This window comes from Cajanus cajan, chromosome 6 (assembly GCF_000230855.2).
Source record: "Cajanus cajan strain Asha chromosome 6, NIPB_CcT2T_4, whole genome shotgun sequence".
In the NCBI taxonomy this organism is placed as follows: Eukaryota; Viridiplantae; Streptophyta; class Magnoliopsida; order Fabales; family Fabaceae; genus Cajanus; species Cajanus cajan.
In genome coordinates this window covers 42,941,761-42,957,257 of record NC_138522.1, presented here as the reverse complement: position 1 = coordinate 42,957,257, position 15,497 = coordinate 42,941,761, and the positions used below count along the sequence as shown (strand labels likewise).

The 15,497-nt window shown below is 31.8% G+C and overlaps 1 long non-coding RNA gene and 1 pseudogene across 5 annotated transcripts; one reads left to right on the top strand and one right to left on the bottom strand.

Moving 5' to 3' along the window:
- Positions 1 to 3,891: 3,891 nt before the first annotated feature.
- Positions 3,892 to 8,010, bottom strand: LOC145959079 (zinc finger BED domain-containing protein RICESLEEPER 2-like; annotated as a pseudogene).
- A 787-nt stretch (positions 8,011 to 8,797) lies between these two features.
- Positions 8,798 to 15,209, top strand: LOC109801764 (uncharacterized). Of its 5 annotated transcripts, none has more exons than XR_003804459.2 (5): positions 8,799 to 9,193; positions 13,333 to 13,472; positions 14,287 to 14,573; positions 14,646 to 14,738; positions 14,915 to 15,209. It is a non-coding gene; the product is annotated as an uncharacterized LOC109801764 (long non-coding RNA). The 5 variants fall into 5 exon arrangements; XR_002240043.3 differs by having other exon boundaries at positions 8,800 to 9,193; positions 13,333 to 13,461; positions 14,293 to 14,573; XR_002240041.3 differs by having other exon boundaries at positions 8,800 to 9,193; positions 13,333 to 13,461.
- Positions 15,210 to 15,497: the final 288 nt, after the last annotated feature.

Genomic DNA, 15,497 nt, shown 5'->3' with positions numbered 1-15,497 from the left:
TAGATAGATCCCTGAAAAATAGTATTTAAAACAATTAGCATTCAGCATACATTAAATTCCACAGGTTAAATATTTTCTTCTGTATAAACTTACAACGTATCAAGATTGATTATATGCCCCAACTCAACGGGTATGTTCCCCTTGAAGTTGTTCGAAGAGAGATTTCTGGAGATAAAACAATGTTAAATATTAGAAGGAATCCCTCATAAACATTAAGAAGCCATTTTATATACACAATAGTTTGAGACAACATACAGGTATGTCAAACTCCCAAGGCTGCGGAAGCTCAATGGAACAAAACCACTTAAATGATTACCATGGACATTACTGCAAACGAAAACAAATGACTAAACAAAAATTCATAGGATATTGAAAAACAACATGCACATTTTAAACAGTTAAACATAAAAAAGTAATCAGAGGTCTTACAACTGATTTAAGGCAGTGCAGGAGCTTAGGTTGTGTGGAATAGATCCATGAAGATGATTATTGGCAAGATTCCTAAAATAATAATTGAAGCAAATTTACAAGAGTTGCATGGAAACCTACTAACGACAATGTAACTGATTGACTAAAACTCACAGTTCAAAAAGATGTTCAAGCTTCCCAAATTCATTTGGAATTTTACCCACTAGGAGATTGTCATTCAATTGTGTGAAAAGTTATACTCGGTGAATACATACAGAAAACACAGGAAAATGGTGATACGGGTAATGTGGGTCAACTCACAGGTAGCTCAGTTTTGACATATTGCCAAGTTCAGGAGGTATTGGACCAGTGAGCATGTTTCCATGAAGGTACCTAATTAAATGAATAAATCAGGCAATAAGAAAAATAACGGAAGCATTATTACACAGTACAAAGTTAGACTCACAGTTTGCCAGTGAAAGTCAGATTGCCAAGTATTGGAGGAATGGGTCCAACTAACTCATTCTCACTCAGATCCCTGAAACAATGTCAGGATACAACACAGTACACATCAATAACAAATCTATGTAACAATATATTCAATTGCAACATCAAGCCATTTAGGTATTATCTTCATTCTAGCATAGGCTTACAGTATAGCAAGGGCTTACATATGTGTGTCGTTTAGGATACGAAGCTTATGCAAAAAAATTATATTAATAATCAAAGGCCTCTAGAATATTTGATCTTATGTAAATACATGCATACATAATATAAGCATGCTCAAGATAAACCAGACCAGATCTAGAATAAGCATGTTTGGACTTTAAAAGACCTTGCTAAGGACCTCTCTACGTAAGGAACCTTGTTTTGAACCAAATCCAGAAGCAACCAGCACCTGACGGAGTATTTCAATCCAAGTAAGAGAATTTAGAGATCTTCTCCAGAAGTCCAGGGAATATTCTTGATTTTTGACCTGCCAAATCATTATTAAAATTAACACAGAATTAGTACTTCAGCTAAAATAGATAAATGTTAAATCGCTAGTCATTCCTATATTAAACATAGAAAACAAGCAGTATGTAATAATTCACAACCTCCAAACAGGGGGTAAGGAAACTCAGTAACTCACCGAGTGAAGCAATGCAAGAAAGTTACATGATTTATTTAAATGAGGTGAAAACCCATCAGTAAGCTCCACTTCAATGTCAGATAGAAGAAGTGTGAGAAGGGCAACAAGAATCTTGCCAAGTAACATCGAGTCCTGGAAAACACATGCAGTAAAGTGAGAGACGTGTTGGATGCTACTTACAATTTGACACGACTCTTATAAGATTAAAATTAAACAGAAAAACAGAAATGAATCCAAGATATAAGCATGAGTCAAAGATGACAAATTACCTTATCATGAAATGCTTGAACAAACTCATCGAGTGAAGGGACAAATATCAACAATCATGGCATATGTATAAATGAAATGGAAAACCTGCCAAAATAAAGTTAGTTCTTCATCAATTTAATGTTCTTTGCCATTAAAAAAGAGGTTCAATACAATGGGAAATAAGGCAAGATAGTAACTTCAGTACAGCTTGACAATTATGATGTTTGCTAATTTAAGAAAGAACTGTGTCACATAAAAAAATTAATCCAGCAGTGTAACTGACAAAATCCAAACATAAAAAATAATTCATCCAAGTTAAAACAAAAAACCATCACGATCTTTCTGACAAATAGCAAGGTTCAAGAAATTCCTTCACTTTTACATTATATAACCTATTATATTATATTCATCTTATGTTTAAAATCCAGAAGCGTAAACAAAATACAAAGAGAAGAAAGAATGTTGACCTCCTAGCCTTAAGTATTATGTTATAACAATAATGGTAGGGAGGGATAAAAAAGAGGAGTCATGGTCTCATATAGCACAGAAGTGAGTACAGTAACAGGAGGCAAGCAAAACCTCCTCCCATGGCTAGTTCAATGCTCCCCAGCATAAGAAATTCCAGGCATGGCTAGTTTTCAGTGGCAGGTGGAAAACATAGCATGTGATCCTAGAAGTGAAATTCCTCATTTCTCTTCATTTCTGATCAATAACCTTGTAACTTTTTAGGTGGAAAACAAAAACTGTTGGGCAAGACCAGGAGCACCAGGTGTAATAGCAAAATACCTTAAAAAAATAGGCATTTATGTACACATCAGCAAAATCATTTATAAAATTTTGTTGCTATTTTTAAAAACACAATTGAAAAAACTATTTAAAAAGTTACCTAAAAAAGACCCAATTTGCAAATGAACATTAACATTGATAGCAAAATAAGTGTCATAGGGATCATTTATGACAAATTCTCCAAAAGGAACAACAATAGCCATGTCTATAACAAATGGCTTCAAAATAGCAAAAAGGTCAATCTGAAAAGAAAAAAAATTAGCAAGAAACATAAAAAGCATAAATTACTAAATAAAATATAAAAAAAGTTCATTTAAATTACAAACATCTTAAGTATGACCAATCACAGCAATGGCTGTGATTGAGATGATGGACCAACTATGACACTCGATCCATCTCCTCCTTGAACTTCATTAACACTTCCCAAAATTACTTGAAATTCTACAATAGATTTAAAAATAAGATAGTTAACTCATGTACAACACAAATATTAAATAATTTTCATAGCAAAAGAATATTATGATACCTGTAACAATCTTTTCTGAAATTTCAAACTCTTCATTGATATTAAGATCTTTGAACTGGGTTGTAGTTGACCTCAACCAATTTTGAGCACAAATTAGTGCCTCTGCCATTTGTGGGTTTAAAGAGCTTGTAAAAGCATCTAAAACTCTACCCCCTGTACTAAATGCACTTTCCGAAGCAACTGTAGAAACTGGGGTGGCTAAAACATCTCTAACCATTTTTGATAGTATAGGAAACCTTGAAGAATTTTGTTTCCACCAAACAAGAATGTCAAATGTGTCATCAGCATCTATACAAGTTTCATTTAAATACCTTTCAAGTTCATTTTTTCTATCAATAGAATTTTTTTCCCTCAAGTGCTTCTTAAAAACATCTTGATAGAATAACACTAAGGCCGAGAAGACCAAGAGGTGATATATTAAAGGAGGCAAGAGGAATGGGTTAGTGAGGCCACTTTTGGACCTTAGCTCCTAAGTTCTTTTTAATCATAGAATTTATTTTACTTGTATTTCCAATTTTACCCTTGTATTTTGGGGTGTTTAGGACTTAGAATTTATTTTCCCTTGTATTTCCCTTTTTACCCTTGTATTATGGGGTGCTCTAGATGATTAGGGTTTTTAATTTTGGGCTAGGGTGTTAACTAGAAGGGTGACGCATTTTTTTGGAGTTCATTAGATCTATTTTTGGTGTTAGAAAGGCTTAGGCCCAAGTGGAGGGCAAAGGTTGCATGGTCTTATCATGCACCTAGATATAGCCAATCTAAACCCAAAGATTCCATCCTTGGCCACCAAGTTGCATCTAGGGTTCATTTGCATTTCATTTGGAATGCATTTGCCTACTCCAAATGCAACCCTAGATGCCTCCCCTCCTATAAATACCCAACACCCCACACCTTGTAAATACTTTGGATATTGAATATAAAGAGAGCCTTTAGTGCCTTTATATCTTTCCTTAGTCACCCTTGGCTATTTTCGGCCAAACCCTACCATCTCCGCCTTGAGAGAAACAACCCTAGAAGTGGCCTTCATCATCATGAAGTGAGCCAACCCTAGAGTACCATTCTCAAGCATTTCCTCAAACACCTTCTACCCAACCTTCATTTTCGTCCATTCCATCATCATCCACCCTAAAACCTTGGTCCACCTTTGAAGAACTTGATCCTTGGAGAAGGCGTCCTCCTCCTTTCTCATCATCTCAAGTTCATGCAAGTAAGGATGCCATCACATCTTTCCTAGCCAAATATGATGGATTTTCAACAAAGACAGAAGTTTCACTATGAGAAACAGAAAATGCTGAATCATGAGAGGATTGTGCAGATTCATTTTGTTTCTCATAATCTGTCTTGTACCAATTATACATGTGGAACAAATTTTCTTTCAAAGAAGTGGACAAATTTTCAGCAAAATTTGCATCATCTGAATACATTTCTTTAAATGACCAATCCACAAATTCAAATTTGTAACAAGGGTCAAAAATAACTCCAAAATACAGTAGTTGATTGATGTTATTTATATTACCCCAATATTTGTCATACTTTTGCTTCATATTAAAACCCATCATGGCCAAAATAGTGTTCAGATTCATAGTTGATTGCTTAAGTTCAAAATAAATGGATGACAGTTGATGAAATGCAACATGTAAGCTGACATGTGATGATGTAGAGAAAACCTTAGTGGCCTCATAGAAAATTTTCAAAAATTTTAAAAATGCTCGAACATTCTCCCAATCAATTGTAGTTGGGGGACCAGCTATCCCAAAAACCTCTAGATAACTTGAGTCTTCAAAGTCAAGCTTTTCAAAGGCAACTTGAAATTTTTCAGCAGCATCTAACATCATATATGTGGAATTCCATCTTGTGGGAACATCAAGACATAACAATTTTTTACATTTAATTTTTGAAAATTCAACACACTCTTTGAACTTAGCCAATCTTTGGGGTGAAGACCTTACAAATCTAACAGCTGTCCGAATACTTGCAATTGAATTGTGCACATCTTTTAAACCATCATTCACTACTAGATTTAGTATATGGGCACAACACCTCATATGAAAAAATTGACCATCCATTACTAATCCTCCCATATTCTTGAATCTTTTTTTCAAATATGTTACAGCCACATCATTGGCTGAAGCATTGTTAACTGTAATTGTAGACACATTTCTCAAACCCCATTCCTTTAATACCTCCTCAACTTTCTTTCCTATGGTCTCCCCTTTGTGGTTAGGAACTATTGAGAAACTAATGATTCTTTTTTGATATTTCTAATCATTATCTATAAAATGTGCTGTGAGTGCCAAATAGTTTAAATTTTGAATAGACGTCCAACAGTCAGTAGTGAGAGCTACCCTAGCACAATTTGACTTAAAGAAAGCCTTTAGCTTATGTTTTTCATCCATATAAAATTGAAAACAAAGCCTTGCTATTGTATGTCTTGATGGTACAATAAATTGTGGTTGTAACTGTCTAGAAAAGTGCTTAAAACCCTCACCCTCAACCACCCTAAAAGGTTGTTCATCTAAAATAATAAAGACAATTAATGCCCTCCTACAAGCTTCAACATTGTATCTTTGGCTTACAACTGTCAAACCGCTCACATCTCTCTTCAAGGTAAGGGATGTTTGGTTGGGGTCATTAATAATAGCATTTGGATATTTAGGACATTTTCCTATGTGGTTAAGTAAACTTGATGTGCCATGTATCTTTGGATCACACCTATATCGTTTACCACAATGATTACATTCAGCCATTTTCTCCTTAGATTCATTTTCAGATAGTGTTTTGAAATGTTCCCAAACTATATAGGTTTTTTGAGACCCACTTGCATTTAATTTCCTCTTTTTTGTATTAATTGGGAGGGTAGCAGTAGGATTAGTTTCTACAGCTTCAGCTATAACTGTTGGCTGTCCAATAGGTTGTGCACCACCACCATCACCTCTTGATGCTGCTGGTTCAGTCATGGTGGGAGTTGCAACCTCTTCGAATTGACTAGACTGCTCCATTACTGTATAATGAAGTCATAGGTAATTTTTAAGTGTTTATGGTATTTTAACAACTTTTAATTTGTTATTTTAGAGTTATAAACTTGAATTCATGATTTAAAATGTCATACAGTATTAGCAAAATCAAAAAAAAAATACATAAAATAGATATAAACTAATGTAAACAATTACAAAATTTTTAATTTAACTAAATAAGTGAAACAGATATTTATAAATAAATAAGTTTAACACAAATAGCTAACATGAGAATTTTCAAAATAAAACACAAATCAATTATTAAAAAAAATCATAACATGATAAAAAGTAAGTACCTGAATCTTTTTAAATTTAAGATTTTTATCTTCTTTTTATGTTTTTCTTTCTTCTGTGCCTTGTGAGTGTTGAGTAATGCATTAGAAATTGTAAAAATGCTTTTATTTTGCCTACGCTTAACAGAAATAATGAATGAAACTGTTTCCATTGTTGATTAGTAATCTCAAGAAACATCAAATAATAATAGGAGCAGGAAACTCAGATTCAGATTTTAGGATTGTTTAACAGGTATCCATACCATAATTAATTCCTTTGCAAGTGAAGAAACTAGCAAACTCTCATATGAAATATAGAAATCCAAAAAACTAGTCATAATTAGCTTCATATCATGAGAAAACATTAAATTGCAATATTTTTTTGCTTCCTTTTTAGGTGCATACATGTAGAATCATATCTAGCAAAGGTACTAGTTTGATGTTTGAATAAATATGTCAAAACAGGGGCAACTTTACTAACCAAAAGTACCGAGGGGACAGAAAATTGCGTAGAAAGGTTCAAAAGTGTAAACAAACTTTTCCATTATGGTGAAGAAGCTTGAAATAATGAACATTAGATGTAGGTCAGTTACAAAATCAGATATACAAACACACAAGAATATAATAGAACTACTACGGCGCCTTCAGATTGGTCAGTTACAAAAGAAAATATCAGTGCAAACAAAAATACCGTATGAACTATTGAAGATTTAATAATGATACAGGAGAGGAAGAAAACGAACAAACCTGTTCTTCGCGATGTTAGAAGGAGACAAGCAGATTGACAGTAGACAGAGAGGAGAAAACAATTATCCAGTGGCAGAATGAGATGAATGAACTGTGCTAGGGTTCACATGACTACTCTCGCGGCGTTAGGATTTGTAGTTTGTGTGAGCGGCGGCGGTTAGGTTTTCTGAGCAGAAGAAGAGAAGGTTTCGTGAGCAGTGGCTAGGGTTTAGGTTTCCTCTCTCTCGCGGTGCTAAAAGAATAAATATACACCTTTTAAGTGTTTTGGGTCGGTCAGGTATGGATATCCACGGGTTCAAATTTTTTAACCCGAACCCGACCAACAAAACCCATAACAAACCGACTCTAACAAACCCGAAAAATCGAAAAAACCGCAAAAAACCGGCCGCACAAAGAAACTTACATGCGGGCACTTCGGATTCGATCGGGGCCAGAATTTCTACTCACGCCTAAGTGCTAGTATATATACATAGATATTTGCACTTTGAAATTATTTAATAAAATTTAATTAAACTAAATTAGTATAATTTATTTTTAGTAAAAATATATGTTTCAAAAATATTTATATTTAACTTCATTTTTTGAAATTTTTATATTTTAATAAACATTTATATATATATATATATATATATATATATATATATATATAATGTGAGAAATTATACTTTACCTATGAGAATTTAAAGGATTTTGAAATAAGTTAGACTCCTTTATACATAAATTTGACCTATTTAATAAAAAAGTTAAATTTAAAATTTTAAAAATTTTATTTATTTGAGAAGATCACGTTTAAACTTATAAAAAAAACTTGTTGATAAATCAACTTATTTATTTATATAATATAATAAAAATTTGATACACATTATATTTTTAATATTATAATTAAATAAATAAATTTATAATACATGAAATAAAATTATCAATATTTTTGACAATTTCAATACATTTAAACTTTTGTATTTTCTATTCATACAAAATTAAAAAAATCAAAAATAAAAACTCTAATAACTACATCGTCTATTCTTTCTTTTTTTTCATCTTTAATTTTTATAATTTTAAATTTTTAGTACATAAATAAGATATAGTTAATTGTACTTTTGGTCTCTTATAATATCAAATTTATAATTTTGATCTATCTATTTTTAATTTCACAATTTCAATTTCTCAATAAATGACATGATAATTAATATTTAATAATATTATATTAAAATTTCACTAATAATTATCACTTTTATCTCATAAAAATGGTTAAGACAAGTACGTCGTTTAGCTAAATATATGATTCATGCTTCTTTAGGTTCGCTAAATTTCGTGAATGGTGTAACTACAAAGATTAATGCAGTCAATTATGTCTTACTAGAAGTTGGTTTTTTTATTTCTAGTTTTGTCTTATCATCAGAAAAAAAATTAAATTATAATCATAATATTAGATTAAATAAAGAAGTTTCAGACTTTCTATTAGGCGTGAGCAGAAGGTTTCGAACCGATCGAAATCGAAACTTTCCGTGGGCAATTTTTTAGTTCGAGCAGTTATTTTCGGATTTTCGGATTTTCGGAATTGTTTGGCTCGGTTTAAAATAGGTTTTGTTGGTCGGGTTTGAGTTAAAATATTTGAACCCGTTGGTATCCAAACCCGACCGACACATAACAAGTTATTCCTTATAATTGTAAAGGCTATAAAACTATTAACAAAACATCCCCTTTTTCTTCGCTCTTCTGGAACCGGTATAGAAATGAGTGCTTTTTTTCGTTGTTTACCTTAGTTACCAGGGGGTTTGGGGGAAGACCTATGTGGGGCACCTTTTGGGTGTGGGATGCTCGTTTAACCTTTGTATTCATCTCACTTTTTATTTACCTGGGTGCATTGCGTTTTCAAAAGCTTCCTGTCGAACTAGCGCTGCCGCGAGAGTAAAAACTAGAAACCCCGTCGCGAGAGTAGAAACTAGAAACCCTAGCATCGGTCATTCATCTCCGTTTACCACCGGATAATCATTTGCTCCTCGCTGTCTACTACTACGAATATGATTTGCTTGTCTCCTTCTAACACCGCGAAGAACAGGTTTGTTCGTCTTCTTCTTCTCTTGCATCTTGTTCTTGCTAAGACCCGATTTTGTGTGTTTCTATATCTAATTCTGCCATAGACCCAATTAAACCGATCCTATTAATCAGAGACCCGACCAACCCAAACCCGATAAACCCGAAACATTGTTACGGTCAAAAATGGGTTGATATTTTTTTTTGTCAATTTGAATTGGGCTAAATATTTTTAACCTGAACCCATCCAAACCCGCCCCGTGCTCAGGCCTACTTTCTATTATACATATTTGTTTTCGTTACAATCAATATTGAGGTATTTTTGTTTGAACCATACGAGATGAAATTCTCATATGGTTCTTGGGAGGGTTCCATTAGTTTACCTATCTTAATAAAGTCTTGAGATAAAAAAAAATGTAATATAAATATAAATTAAAGTATAAATTAGCATAAATACTAATCATTGTGTTATTTACCCAATAATAAATTAATATTATAACTTTAGATAACATTTAATGAATGATCAAGTTTATAAATTTATAAAACTAATAAACTAAAAATATAGAATTAAAAATAAAGATATAAAATTTGTAAATTTAACATTATTGAAGAGAAAAAGTGCAATTAAGCTTATTATGTATTAAAAATTAAAAATTATAAAAATGTAAAATAAAAAAAAACTAATTAATTTAAAATTAAAAATTATAAAAATGTAAGAAAAGACTTATCTCTATCGTTTTCATTTGTATTAAAGTCTCTCCATTCTAGCTTTCTCATTTTCTCACTACTCCTCTCTTCTCTTTAAAATCTCTGACGGATACAACTTAAGAGCATATTTCGAAATTCTGCCCTCAACATTGGTGTTTTTTTTTCTCATAACTTTAATTTTAGCAGCGGCGCTCAAGCTGCAAAATTGTCTATCCAAATTCCAATCCCTCTGTACCATTTTTTGATCAAACAAATTTTATAAAAGAAATCGCAACAACTTGTTACGACTTCATTCCGCAATCACAATGGCAAGAGCATTTTTTTCTTTGCGCGGTTAAAGAATCTTTTTCTTTCTCCATTTTTCGTCTACGGCGTCGTCTGGGTCAAGCAACAATGCCATGGCTCCTCCTGCAGTTCTTCATTTTGACCTACTTGAAGTAATGCAACTTGCAGTATACGGCTTTCGGTTTCCGTTGAGTTGTAAATTATAATTTTAGCAAATTTTAGAAATAAAAAGTCGTATATTAATGCTTTATTTGTTGGTTCTTCTTAGATTAATGTCTCTAGGTCGTTGGAGAAGCACAACGTGCGAATTGAATTCAACTCAAGAATTGTACAAGAACTTGATCTTTCACTGGGGTTTTGTCTTCAACGGGAATAAGTAAAAAGATTCTAAAATCGTTTTTGTCCATGAATTGAATTTCAACTCAAGAATTGTACAAGAACTTGGATCCTTCACTGGGTTTTTGTCTTCAATGTGCAATTTTTATTTTTTTCTTAGCAAAATCACCCGGTGTGCATAGGTGGTGAATTAATAAATTATATGCGGATGCGGAATTTCCCCCAAGAGAAGACGGAGAAGAGAGATTATCTGCAGGTTCAGCGAAGATGCCTTTCATGTCCCCCTGCAAGGAGGTAGCGTTAAGGTAGTGTTTGTTTCTATGGATTTACTGTTCACTAGCAAAGAAAGGCGAAGAAACTTGTTGTTCGTTTCCGGTGATTTGCGACAACGAAAAGGCGAAGAAAAGGGAGGAGAAGCGTGATTCTCGTCCTCGCACAAAAACGAAGAAAACAGAAGAAAGCCACGTAGAATTTATAAAAACTCGAAAATGCCCCTTCGCATGCATGCGTAGTGTGCCATGCAATAGAGGAAACATATACAAAGGAAGCATAATCGATTATGCAAGGCTACATAATCGATTATGCAAGGCTATAATCGATTATGCAAGGCTATAATCGATTATGTAGTCTTGCATAATCGATTATGCTTGACCACATAATCGATTATGCTGTATATATATACAGCATAATCGATTATGCTGTGTATATATACACAGCATAATCGATTATGTTATATGTATAACATATAACATAATCGTATATATATATATATAAAATATTAATATTTAATATATAATATATATATTAAATATTAATATTATATATATATATATTAAATATTTAATATTTAATTTATATATATTTTTTAAATATTTAATATATATATATATTTAATATTTAATATATAATTTATATATATAAATTAAATATTAATATTTTTATTTTTTCACTTTTATATATATTAAAGTTTGTTTATTTATATTATACAATTTTTTTATATTAAGAAAATTCTATTATTATGATTCTTATTATTTTTTTAATATTTATTTTTATTCTTATCATTATTTATTATTTTTTTACACTTATTAATATCATTTTATTGTAATTATTATTATTTATAATAAATAATATTATACTCATTTTAATCTAAGGGTAAAAGTATAAATCATATTTATTTATTAAATTTTTAATTTTTATCTATCATTAAATTTAAAGTAAATATTTAAATTAAATTATTTTTAATATTTTATAATTTTTTAAATTAAAATTTATATATTTATTTTTTAATTATAATAATTATAAACTTTTTTAACTTAAGGGTAAAATAGTAATCTTACACAATTATCAATTAAAAAATTTATTTTTATCTATCACATCAATCAATTCACTCACAAACTTTCACAAACTTTCTCTACACTTTCCACTCACTTTCCTTTAATCCAAACAACCTCACTTTCCACTCACTTTCTCTTCAAATCTTTCCTTTTCCACTCCCCCTTTTCCATTTTCAAATTCAAAGAAAGCCTAAAGGTCATGTGTGTGGATAAATGCAATTAAGGAGGTAAAAACAAATTTAAAATAAACTTGAAAAATTAAAAATATATTTAACTTTAAATTATTTAATCCCTACAAATTGAAAAAAACATACCCATAAAAGGGTATCATGAAAAAGAGTGAGAGAAAGGTGTGGAGTGATTTGTGTGGAAACTGGAAAGATGTTGTGGTGGTCTTAGTAAGGTTGGGAGGGGTTGTGGCGGTCATCATTTCCCGGTTGGCTGCAGCACTGGGCGGTGACCGTGGGAGTTGAGGAAGGTAGCTGTGAGAGAAGTCCGAAGAAGATGTAATGTGGTGTGGGGAGAATTGAGAAACAAATAAATTTAACAATTTTTATTCAAGTTTATCAATCACGAACAAAATTAAGAAAAGAAGAGAGATATTTTTACTTCATGTCTAAGTTTACTTAGACTTACTTCGTTTAATAACTCATGTTCTACATCAAATTTTAACGATCCAACCGTTCAATTTAAAGTTCCTAATGTATAGATCAAATATGCAAATTTTTAAAAAAATTTAAAAATTATTTGATACTTCGTTTCACTAATTTAAATTGATGGATAATCATAAAATTATTTTATACATTGATTCGAATTAATGAAACAAAGTATCAAATGATTTTCAAATTTTCTAAAAATTGCAAATTTGATGTATGTATTAAGAACTTTAAATTGAACGGTTAGATCGTTGAAATTTGATGTAGAACATGAATTATTGAATGTAATAAGTTTAGTAAAAGGATCCATCCTCTAAAGAAAAACCTAATTATATAATATTTTGTACAAATATCTTAATCTCTATATACAAATCTTCATAGAATCCGAGAATCATTCCTTTTAAGTCCAGTTTTTGCACTGGATCTAGCTACAACCTCGCTTCTCCCTGTGACAAGGTTACCTCCTACAAATTTGAAATAACTGGAGGTTGATCTTTTACCATCAAGAGCACCTACCCAATCTACATTAGTATAAACTATCACATCTTGTTAGTTGGAGCTCCATGAACAAAATTCCTTGTTTAGGAGCATCCTTTCTGTATCTTAAGATTGGTATGACAACATCCATGTATTTTTCATCTAGACTGTGCATGAACTGGCTAACCAAACTAAGAGCATAAGGTAAATTTGGTCTGGTGCTAGATACATTAATCTTCCTACAAGTTATATGTTACTATCATCATTGATGTTTACATTCCTCCTCTTCACTTTGATTTCTTTTTGTATAAAAATAAATATTGCAGTTGAATCCTGAAATGATTCTGATATGTTTAATTTTTCTAAAGGTTCAATATTGCCATAGTGCTGACACACCGTTGCAAAATAGAAAGGGAACTAAGGCTGCTTGGAATACTAGTTTGGATCAGGTCATGGCATTGGCATGTAGGCATCTCGCATGGAATAAGAATTTTAATGTAAAACCTCGGTAAATTATTATCGTTTCAATCTTTTTATGTTTTACCAATTAATTACTTCTTGATATAATTATGTCCATAGAAGTTCTTGTTTCATATCCATTGTGTAATAATTATAGCAATGCCTTTTCTCGCTAGATAGACCATTTCTTTTGAATTTTGGATTATTCTGTTCAGTTTCACTATGGATTTTTTATAAGTGAAACATAAATGCTCCTTTCTTTTCAGTTAGCCGTGTTTGTATGCACCATTTTCAAGATACATTTAAAGTATATGTATGTGTTGTTTGTGACTCTAAAACTCGATATCTCTTGTATTCTTTCACATGATTTTCTTTCTGATTATTTTTAAATTATGTGAGTTTGTGCTCTATCTCTGGATGTGCAAGTCTATGGTCTATCTCTATGTGTGCTCTGTGTGTGTCTTTGTCTTCATATGTCTATGTGTGTGTTTTTGTATCTATTTGTATGCATATCTATGCCTTGTATTTGTGTTTATGTGTGTGCTCTGTCTTCGTCTCTATATTTATCCATGTGCTCGGTTTTTATGTCTGTCTCTGTGTCTATTTGCTTGTGATATGTGTTTGTGCCTATCTCTCTCTCTGTATGCCATGTCTTTGTCTGTATGATATGTCTCTGTCTCTGTTTATCTTTATTTGCGTATATGTGCTTTATCACTATCTCTGTGCTTGGATGTGTGTCTTTATCTCTCTATTTGTATCTCTATCTCTGTCTTTGTGTATGTGTTCTATGTGCGTGAATCTCTATCTAATTCACTCATAAATGCTTTATAAATTACTAATTTTCACTTTGATTTCTGGTTAAGTTGCAGGACTATCTCCATTTGAAATCCCATTATCAATTTACTAAAGTGATATTAAAAATAATTGTGTGCATAATAGATAAAACCATTCAAGGTATAGTAGTTTTCAGTTTTGTAGGTCTGGGATTCAAAATGGAATGAACGACTTTTCTCAGCTGCCAAAAGTCCAAGTTGAATCATGAGAACATATGCATGGCTGTATTAATTCAAGAAGTAATTTGCGGTGATTATGCATTTGTGAGTCATAAAAAAATCCCTTGACAGGGGATGCTACAGAGATATATGCTGAGGTAAATAATTTGCTCTTTGTTAAAAAATTAAAGGATAATACTTCCCACTGTCTAACATTCTTGTATAAACAGATAAAGGGTTGGGAGAGACTCTGGTTGGGGCATATCCAGGAATGAACATCATTGTGAAAAAAAAAAAAAAAAAAAAACCTAAAATCCCCGAAGGTAATGTTGATTGATCTTAATAGCTATTTGTTAAATTTTGCATCATTAAATCGGATGATGTCAAATCACTTTGAATTTACTAGTTTTAAAAATCATGCCTCTTAAATTAACACGAGGCAGAACCATTCATAGCATATCATTCAAGAAGTTATGATTTCGCTGTAAATTTTCTGCAGTGTAATTATGGACAAGGTGGAGAAAGTTGTGTTAGACTACTCCAAGGATCCAATTATTGCTGATAAATCATTCCGAACCTCACTCTTCTCTAGAATTGCAGAGGCAGGAAAAATCTTAGAGGACCTTTATGGTTGCCTTCAAGACATTGAAGGAGTGGTCAAAGATGGACAATATTTGTAGTTCAGGCAAGACCACAGATTTAATATCATGAAATATTGCCCAAGACTAAACTAAAATAGAATTGAATCTGTTGATATATGATATATATCGGCTCAGGCATGCTACCTTAAGTTAGATTTGCATTACAAAGATGAATTTAACCTCTTATTACACAAGTTTCCCCCCCCTGTTAAACTCTTATTATACGAGTTAAACAGGACAATGAGATATTATTGGCCTGGCACAATTTTTTTTTTGTTCAATAAGCTTTTGTGGATTGAGAATGTATTAATAATTAAGATTGGTTGTGGAGCTTTCTAAACTAAATTAAGAAGGACTATTTTGATAAGTTTAAACTTGAAAGAACCTACAAAAAATCATACACCACTTTCATGACTCATGAGCAAACTCCTAACTCTTAGC